The sequence below is a fragment of the Eulemur rufifrons genome, chromosome 4 (assembly GCF_041146395.1).
Source record: "Eulemur rufifrons isolate Redbay chromosome 4, OSU_ERuf_1, whole genome shotgun sequence".
In the NCBI taxonomy this organism is placed as follows: Eukaryota; Metazoa; Chordata; class Mammalia; order Primates; family Lemuridae; genus Eulemur; species Eulemur rufifrons.
Window position 1 is genome coordinate 83,273,673 of NC_090986.1, and position 8,348 is coordinate 83,282,020.

The following is an 8,348-nucleotide window of genomic DNA, read 5'->3' on the forward strand; positions in this document are numbered from 1 at the left end:
AGGTGCTCAGTAGCCCCGTGTGGCCAGTGGCTGCCACAGTGAAGTGCAGCTCTGAGGGCTCTGACTCCCCGACCTCAAAGAGGTGACAGGCCTGAACCATGCTTTTATTGTCAGAGGCAACTTAACACCCCCTACCTACCATCATCTATTCTGAGGCCCGAGGGTGGGAGAGATGGTGTCCCAAGAGAGAACAGTGGGCTGTAAGCAGGAAGTGCCCACAGGTGGACCACCACTTGTACCTATTGCTTGGTGGGGGCCCATCCCCCTTCCAGAAATCATATACTGAGCAAAAAATGATGGGGCTCCAGGAGGGGAAAACCCCAAGATTGTTGTTACATAACTCTGCAAATACACTACAAAGCGTGGAATATACACTTAAAACATGCGATCTCTGTGACCGGCAGCTTAGGTGTGAGATCTAGGCTTCTGAGAAATGCCTAAAATCTGCTAAGGGCATCCAGGTCCTCCAGGGATTAGTGGCCCCCACATACAGACCCAGTGGCAGGCCTTGTGTTCAGCAGCCACACTGGTGGGCACAGCCCCAGCTCCTCTTCCTCCTGTGGCCTGCACAAAGCTGCAGAAAGCTCATGGTAGGCCTGGGGAACAGGGGACATGAAGCCCATAGGCACCAGTGGGTAAGGATCTGACTGGTCTCTGCCCTGTGCCTGAGTAGCACTTCAGCATGTTGGCATGGGGCCTGGCACATCACACAGGGCACCTGGTGGTCTGGTGGCTGTAGAGCATGTGCTGCCAGGCCAGGGGCCCTTCCACATTAACTTATAGAAGACAAGACCGGGCGCGGTGGCTCACGCCTGTAATCCTAGCACTCTGGGAGGCCAAGGCGGGTGGATCGCTCAAGGTCAGGAGTTCGAGACCAGCCTGAGCAAGAGCAAGACCTCGTCTCTACTAAAAATAGAAAGAAATTATCTGGCCAACTAAAATATATATAGAAAAAATTAGCCGGGCATGGTGGCGCATGCCTGTAGTCCCAGCTACTCGGGAGGCTGAGGCAGTAGGATTGCTTAAGCCCAGGAGTTTGAGGTTGCTGTGAGCTAGGCTGACGCTACGGCACTCACTCTAGCCAGGGCAACAAAGCGAGACTCTGTCTCAAAAAAAAAAAAAAAAGAAGAAGAAGACACACTTCTGTAATACACAGATTGTTAGGAAAATGTAATGGTGTCATTAGGTAAGAATGACACTTCTCAGTAACACCCATGGAGACAATCCTGCACAAAGATTTTTGGTAGCACCACTGTCCATACGTGGAGAGACATTTAGAGTGCTCTCTTCCCAATTCTAATGCTGCATTTATTCCCCTGAAATTGTCACACCCAAATCTGATGATGATCCTCAAAATCCATCATCACAATGTGCAGGAAGAAGATGGCCTTTCTTCCTTACAGAATGGGGCTGGTGTTCTGTACGTTAGACATTTTCACTAAAATGTTTATGTGTTTTATTTAAATATTATGATACGCTGGGCGCGGTGGCTCACGCCTGTAATCCTAGCACTCTGGGAGGCCGAGGCGGGTGGATCGCTCGAGGTCAGGAGTTCGAGACCAGCCTGAACAAGAGCGAGACCCCGTCTCTACTAAAAATAGAAAGAAATGATGTGGACAGCTAAAAAATATACATATAGAAAACATTAGCTGGGCATGGTGGCACATGCCTGTAGTCCCAGCTACTCGGGAGGCTGAGGCAGAAGGATCACTTGAGCCCAGGAGTTTGAGGTTGCTGTGAGCTAGGCTGACGCCACGGCACTCTAGCCCGGGCAACAGAGCGAGACTCTGTCTCAAAACAAAAAAAAGAATTTAACTTTATTTCAGTATATTTTTGTAAATATCCTTGTAACTGCTACGGACAACATAAAGGCTCTCGTTTTTACATGTTAATATGAATAAAGTGTAGGATCTCTGATGAATGTTCTGTTATATAGTCTTCATTTCATGTTAGATTACAACTATAAAAAAGATGGTGTTCAAAGCAGATTTCTAAATTTTCATTTTTATTTTTATTGTATTATTATAATACTCTGATCCCTGGTATCACTATGATTCAAGTTGAACTTCCATGCTCAGTGATCACTGATTTATTTAAAATACTTATTGAGCATGGAACAACTGCCAAGTGCTGTTCGAGATCATGAAGACACAGTAGTAACTAACAGACACACTTCCACCCCCATAGAATTTACAGTCTGGCAGGAAAGGCAGAAAGACAACAGCGGGTACAGGATCTCAATCAAAGAGGGTAAATAGAGAGAGATATGTAGCCCTAAATATGGGAAAGCCCTCTTTTAAGAACTGTTTCTTCAAACTAAGACCTGAACATGAGTATATTTTATCAGCAAGGAAGGTACAAGTGAAGTATAAGAATGAGTGAGACACATTTGATAAAATGTGGCTCAAATGGCAACTGAGTGGTGGTTTCATGGAATGGAATTTATTCTTAATTTTAACACATAATTTTAGGTTCTAGAAACTGTTTAGAATTCATGATCTACTCAGCAACATAAATTGTGATAGGATCATGAAAGTGAGTATAAATTTTACTGCATTAAATTCTAGAGAGGCTTTTTATCTCATAGTAAATGTGCTACACGTGGAACACTTATCCAGATTTAGTGCATAAAGGTGACAGCATGTTGACATCTTACCTGCAGTGAGTTCAGGAGGACACCATGCGTTCCAGATTTGACTTCCTGGTCATAAAGTTTTTTTAGATCCTGAGGAAAAATTATGCCATTACTTTGCCACAAATACAGAACTTTTCATTAGTACTAGCATGGTAGAGGGTTACATTTATAGGAATGTGCAAAGTTACAGGATAAACATGACATAAATTCCTGGGGAGCTCATTTTACTCTATAGCAAGCAACTTAAAGTGTTTTATATTAAAATAAATGCAACTACACTATAGAGTAAAATGTAAGTTTTATATAAGCTTTTAAAACATTAGCATTTGAAGAGAGTTTATAGGTACAGTGAGTAAAATTATACTGCACTGCCTTTTTATTCTCTTGTCCTATAACGGCTGCAAGCGGTATAGTAGTAATGAATACGTTTGAAAATAGTAACTGATATCTGACCTTGTCTCATTGCTGCGGTAGCTGACTCTGATTACTCAGCACATCCTCCTCCACACGTGAAAATGCTGATTGACGCAAGGTTTCCACGATGCAGACCTGAATCTTCTTCAAAGTCATCATCAAACTCAAACTACTCATTCTTTATATAAAACAAATTTTTTTTTTTTTTTTTTTTTTTTTGAGACAGAGTCTCACTCTGTTGCCCAGGCTAGAGTGAGTGCCATGGCGTCAGCCTAGCTCACAGCAACCTCAAACTCCTGAGCTCAAGGGATCCTCCTGTCTCAGCCTCCCGAGTAGCTGGGACTACAGGCATGCACCACCATGCCCGGCTAATTTTTTCTATATATATTTTTAGCTGTCCATATAATTTCTTTCTATTTTTAGTAGAGATGGGGTCTCGCTCTTGCTCAGGCTGGTCTCGAACTCCTGAGCTCAAACGATCCGCCCACCTCGGCCTCCCAGAGTGCTAGGATTACAGGCGTGAGCCACCACGCCCGGCCTAAACAAATTGTATATAATAGATTGTTTTGCATCTGTTTAAAGTTCTATGCAAGTTCACGTCCAGGAGATCTGCTACCTGCAGAGGATTTTGTTCCCTGGCTGGTGCCATATTTTGTCTTTCACAGGCTACTGCAAAAGCTCTATAATGCTGGTAGATTTCAGTGGAGCCCCCAGCCCGCTCAGCCCCATACACCCAGCCAACCGCAGTGCTGACCTTCAGCATGGGGAGGTGGGGAGTGTCGTTGGGTCCCCCTTGCTGCTGTTCAGCTCCACCTGCTAAGTCGCTGCACACCTGGCAGCGGGCTCCCCTCACTGCCAAGCACCGCCAGCCGGCTGGCCGGCAGCCCTGCATGCAGGATGCACTGGCGAGGAGAGCGCTCTGCCAGGGTGGGTGGGGCTGGGGCTCCCCCGCCTGCCCCTGCCTGGGCACTTACCAGCTCATACTGCCAGATGCTGCCAAACGTGTTCTCCACCACACAGGCGGACTGGCCGAAGTCCAAGGGCACCTCACTCTCCATGACCAGGCTCCACTGCTGCTGTCTCAGGAGCAGGTGCACGCCCAGGTGGGAGGGCCGAAGCACAGGCCCTGGCCCAGGCCCCATCCCCACCTCCTCTGAGGCCCAAAGATCTGGCCCTGCTACCAGGCCCACCTTGGTGCCGTGATGTGATGCCACACATGGAACTCCCTGTAGTTCGTCAGCCAGATGGCAGCAGTGAGGTTGGGTGGCCAGTGTGGCCAGCAGCTTCTTGTCCATCCACTGGGGCTGAGTCCGGTAAGGGCCCTGCCAGCAGACACGCACATCAAGGTGATAACAAAGGTGGGAGCAGATGCCCATCAGACCAGACCCCCCATTCCATAGCTGCCCATGCCCAACCCCAGCCTCAGTTTCCCCTCCTGCGTACAGAGTGATGGCTTTTCTAGGACCACTCCCTGGGCTGGAAGAGGTTCCCAGAAGCCTCAACACCATGTCCCCCAACCCCACCCCAGGCATCTTCAGAGGTGGGCCATATGTCCCTCCCTTCTGCTTCTGCTGAGAGGTCCAGGGTGCTCCACTCTGGCCTGGGGGCCTTCAGAGCTTAAAGGCATCTCCCAGGGGAGCCAGCACCCAGCCCAGAGGCACACTGGGACAAGCCCTGCAGCGGGAAGGCCCAGGTGCCAGCAGGCAGCCCGGCTGGGCGGATGAGCCAGGACAGGCCTTGGGAGCACTTTGCCAGGAGGGGAACTGAGCTGTCTGCAGAGCCAGGAGCCTGAGACAGAATCTGAAACCTAAACCAGGCTCCGCAGAGCTTCAGGGCCCGGTGGGCACCTGTGAGATGTCATCCCCACCTCCTCCCCATCCAGGTGTCCAGGGCTGCCACCACCACCCTCAAGCCCCGCTGCTTTTTCTCCTGCCTGGGGACTGTAGTGGGGGCTGCCTCTTGGTAGGACTTCAGGGGAGGCTGACCTGCCACTCCCCAGGAGGGAGGCACCAGGGACCCAGCAGAGGGAGGCAGCCGCCTTCCCTGGTGACCTTGCTGCCAGCCACCCACGGGAAACACTCATCTCTCAGAGGAGGATCTTGAGGCACAGGTGGGAGCAGTGTGGAGAGACCCTAAGAAAAGGCACCTCCAAACAGCCTGCGCTGCCCTCCTAGGCCTCCTGGAAGAGCCCAAAGAGAGGCGCAGAGAGAGCGCAGCAGGCTGTGGCAGGGGCTGTTTCACAGGCCTGGGAGACTACAAGGAATTAACACTGCCCACTGTCACACGGTGCTTTCCAAAAGGTGCCCCCCCAGTGACGCGGGCCCCCAGTGACCCTCACAGCCTGACTCCCCGCCAAGGCAAGAACATCAACCACTTGCCTGGGTCGGCCATGAGGACAGGAACAAGCAGGCGCTCATAGAGTGGACACTCCAGTGTGTGGCTGGGGGCAGGGCCAAGGGGGCAGCTGGGCTGGGACATTTCCATCTCCCCTGGGGTCTGCTCCCCTGGTTCCCCCAGCTCCATCTCCCTGGCTGGGTCCTCCCCAACCGCTTGCCCGCTCACCCCAGAGGGCACAGGGGCTCAGTCTGCACACATCGGTCCCCAAGTTGTAACTGTCCCCCCAGTACAACCCATGACACCCCTCACGTGCACATCTCTCAGCTCCTCCAAAACCAGAAGCCCCACGTCCCGACCAGCCCCTCCCTGGCTGGGCAAAGTCCACCTGCCACTGTCCCAGGCCAAACCCGGCATTGTCCCCTGACTGCTCTCTCACACCCACAGCCCACCACTGCAAAACAAGCTGCCAGCTCCCCCTTTACAGCCCCACAGCCACCTCCCCTCCCGCTGGGCTGGGGCAGTCACCTGCTGCTGCCCTTAACCCCTCCTTCCACCTGCCCCACAGCAGCCACCTGAGCCCCTGTGCGCTGTTGTACCCACCTGTGGTGGCCATCTCATCCAGGGCCAGCACCAAAGTCCCCATAGGCAAGCCGGCGCCTACCCACTGTTCCTGGGACCCCCAGAGCCCTGTACCTCAGTCTTCCGATCTGCAGCATGGGCGTCCCCCTCCCAGGCCCAGCCTGCCACCCAGAGCCTAGGCCCAGGTATCCAGAGCCATCTCAATGGCCCAGCCCCTCCTCCCTCCCGAGAGGACACCGACCTTCAGTGTGACCCCAGGGAGATGATCCCCCAGGCCCCAGTGCCTCACCTGCCTGTTGAGGGCAGGCTGTAATGGGAGAGAAGCAGGTTCCATACCTGGCCAGCCCTGAGTGCCTGGGATCTGGTCTCCCCTGTGTCCTTAGCCTTGTCCCATCTTCCTCAGCTCCCGATGGAGCACCTGCAGTGCAGGAGAGGGTGCAAGTGGGTGGAAGATGTCCCTTTCCCCCTTTGGTTCCCACAGCTTCTGCTCCTGCCAACACCCCAACTCCCACAAGGTGCTGCACCCAATCAGGTGCCTCGTGCTGAGAACAGCTTGGGTGCAGCCCAAGGGGTGCTGAGTCCTGGAGGGGCCTTGCTGGGCGACGGGGGCTTTTCCCAATCACAGAGTCTTTCTGACTTCGCCACTTACTGGCCCCATGCCTCAGCTTCCTCCACTGCGGCACAAGGTTAAAATCCCAGCTCTCCGTCTTCTGGCCTCCACTTTTACTTGATGAGCTGACCCTGCTTAGTGTGTTTTGTTTTGTGAAAATTTTTCTAGGGAAAAGAAAAAGGAATAAATTTGGGCACAACGGGGACTTGTGCGAGTTCAATTACCTTAAATACGAGAACCAAACAGATCCAAACTGCCTGGCTGAGAGTTTCCACTGAGCCCCACTGAAACCTAAGTGTTTCATGGAACCGGAGAGGGAGCTTTGTAGAGGCTGAAGTACCTCCCTCTTGGGTGCCAACATGTCATGTTGACTTCTGATTAACCCATTCTGGGAATGCCTCTCAGATTTTTATTTTATCAACTATTCCTTGTGTAAGAGCACATATTATCATAAATCCTGCCCTTAGGTCAAAGTAACCCTAATGTTATTGCACTAGTTGCAGACTATCAAGCACGTAGAATTCCTGGAAGGTCAACTTTAATTGTTCTGCACATTAACATGTATACCCTCTTCCTATAGTATATAAGCCTTGTATCTGGGATGTAATAGCATGGAGATGCACCTGTCTTGTTGCCACTCATGACCACGCTCACCTGTCCATAAATTCCCCAGTACATCACCCTCTGACAAACTGGACTTGCCCTTCTGTGGTTTCTTAGCTCCTTCTGCATTTGAGCAACATTTTGCACGCATGGACCTTTAAACAATTGGTGAGCTGACCAGCCCAAGTCCAACTAACCAAAGTATGGTCAAGGGGAAGAAACTGGAGTGGAAAATCCGGGGTGTTACTCCTCATCTATGTGGAGTGGTGTTGTCCATTTGTGACATGCATGTGGACTACTGAGCACAGGGATGCCCCCAAAATGGAAGACATACTAGGAAACTTGTCAGTAGAAAACTTGATTAACCAACCCCTAGGGTGAGGAAAATCACTACGTGGCATTAACAGTGGGCTGGCCATTACCATGAACATTTCAAGTGGCCACAGAAGCCACTTACCAGCTAAGAAGGTAAAGAGTCTACATGAAGAATTACTGTTACAAAAGAATCTGAAAACCTCCACTTCCATGTTAGCAGTTAGCTTTGTGGGTAACTTTGAAACTGAGAAGATGCAACTGGAAACTCTACCCTGCTGTTTTGTGCAGCTTGAAGGATGGAAGCTGCCCCACCCTAAAGTGTGAGCATGTGACAGCCCATCTCCATACAACAATTTGAAGGACAATAAAGTCATAATTACTCTAACAGAACAGATGACAAGCAAAAAAGACAGGATTTGTATAGGGGATTTCTGTACCCTGGAGACATGAGATTTGTAAGAAATAAATTAAAACTAAGTTTGCTTTGAGAATTTGTCACATCTAGTTTGCTTGTAAATCATCACCTCTTTTGAAATTATTTGTGTTGATCCACTATTTCCATTATCGGTATACACACATGCTTGTCTCCTTTATAGTTCTCACATACAAAGTTTACTTTTAGCTTAATATATCACTGTGTATTGCATTAAATGTAAATTAAATCATCTCTATGTGTTCGATTGGCCCAGAAAAGGGCCTTGTGCAAAGAAAAAATATTGGGTAAAATTTTTTGAATACTGATGTAGGATATAAAGGTATGGCTACAAATTATACTCCCATATAATCTTTATTATAACCACATCAACATCCCAATAGTTACACAAAAGAGAAGGACACAAAATAGTAACTGTGAGA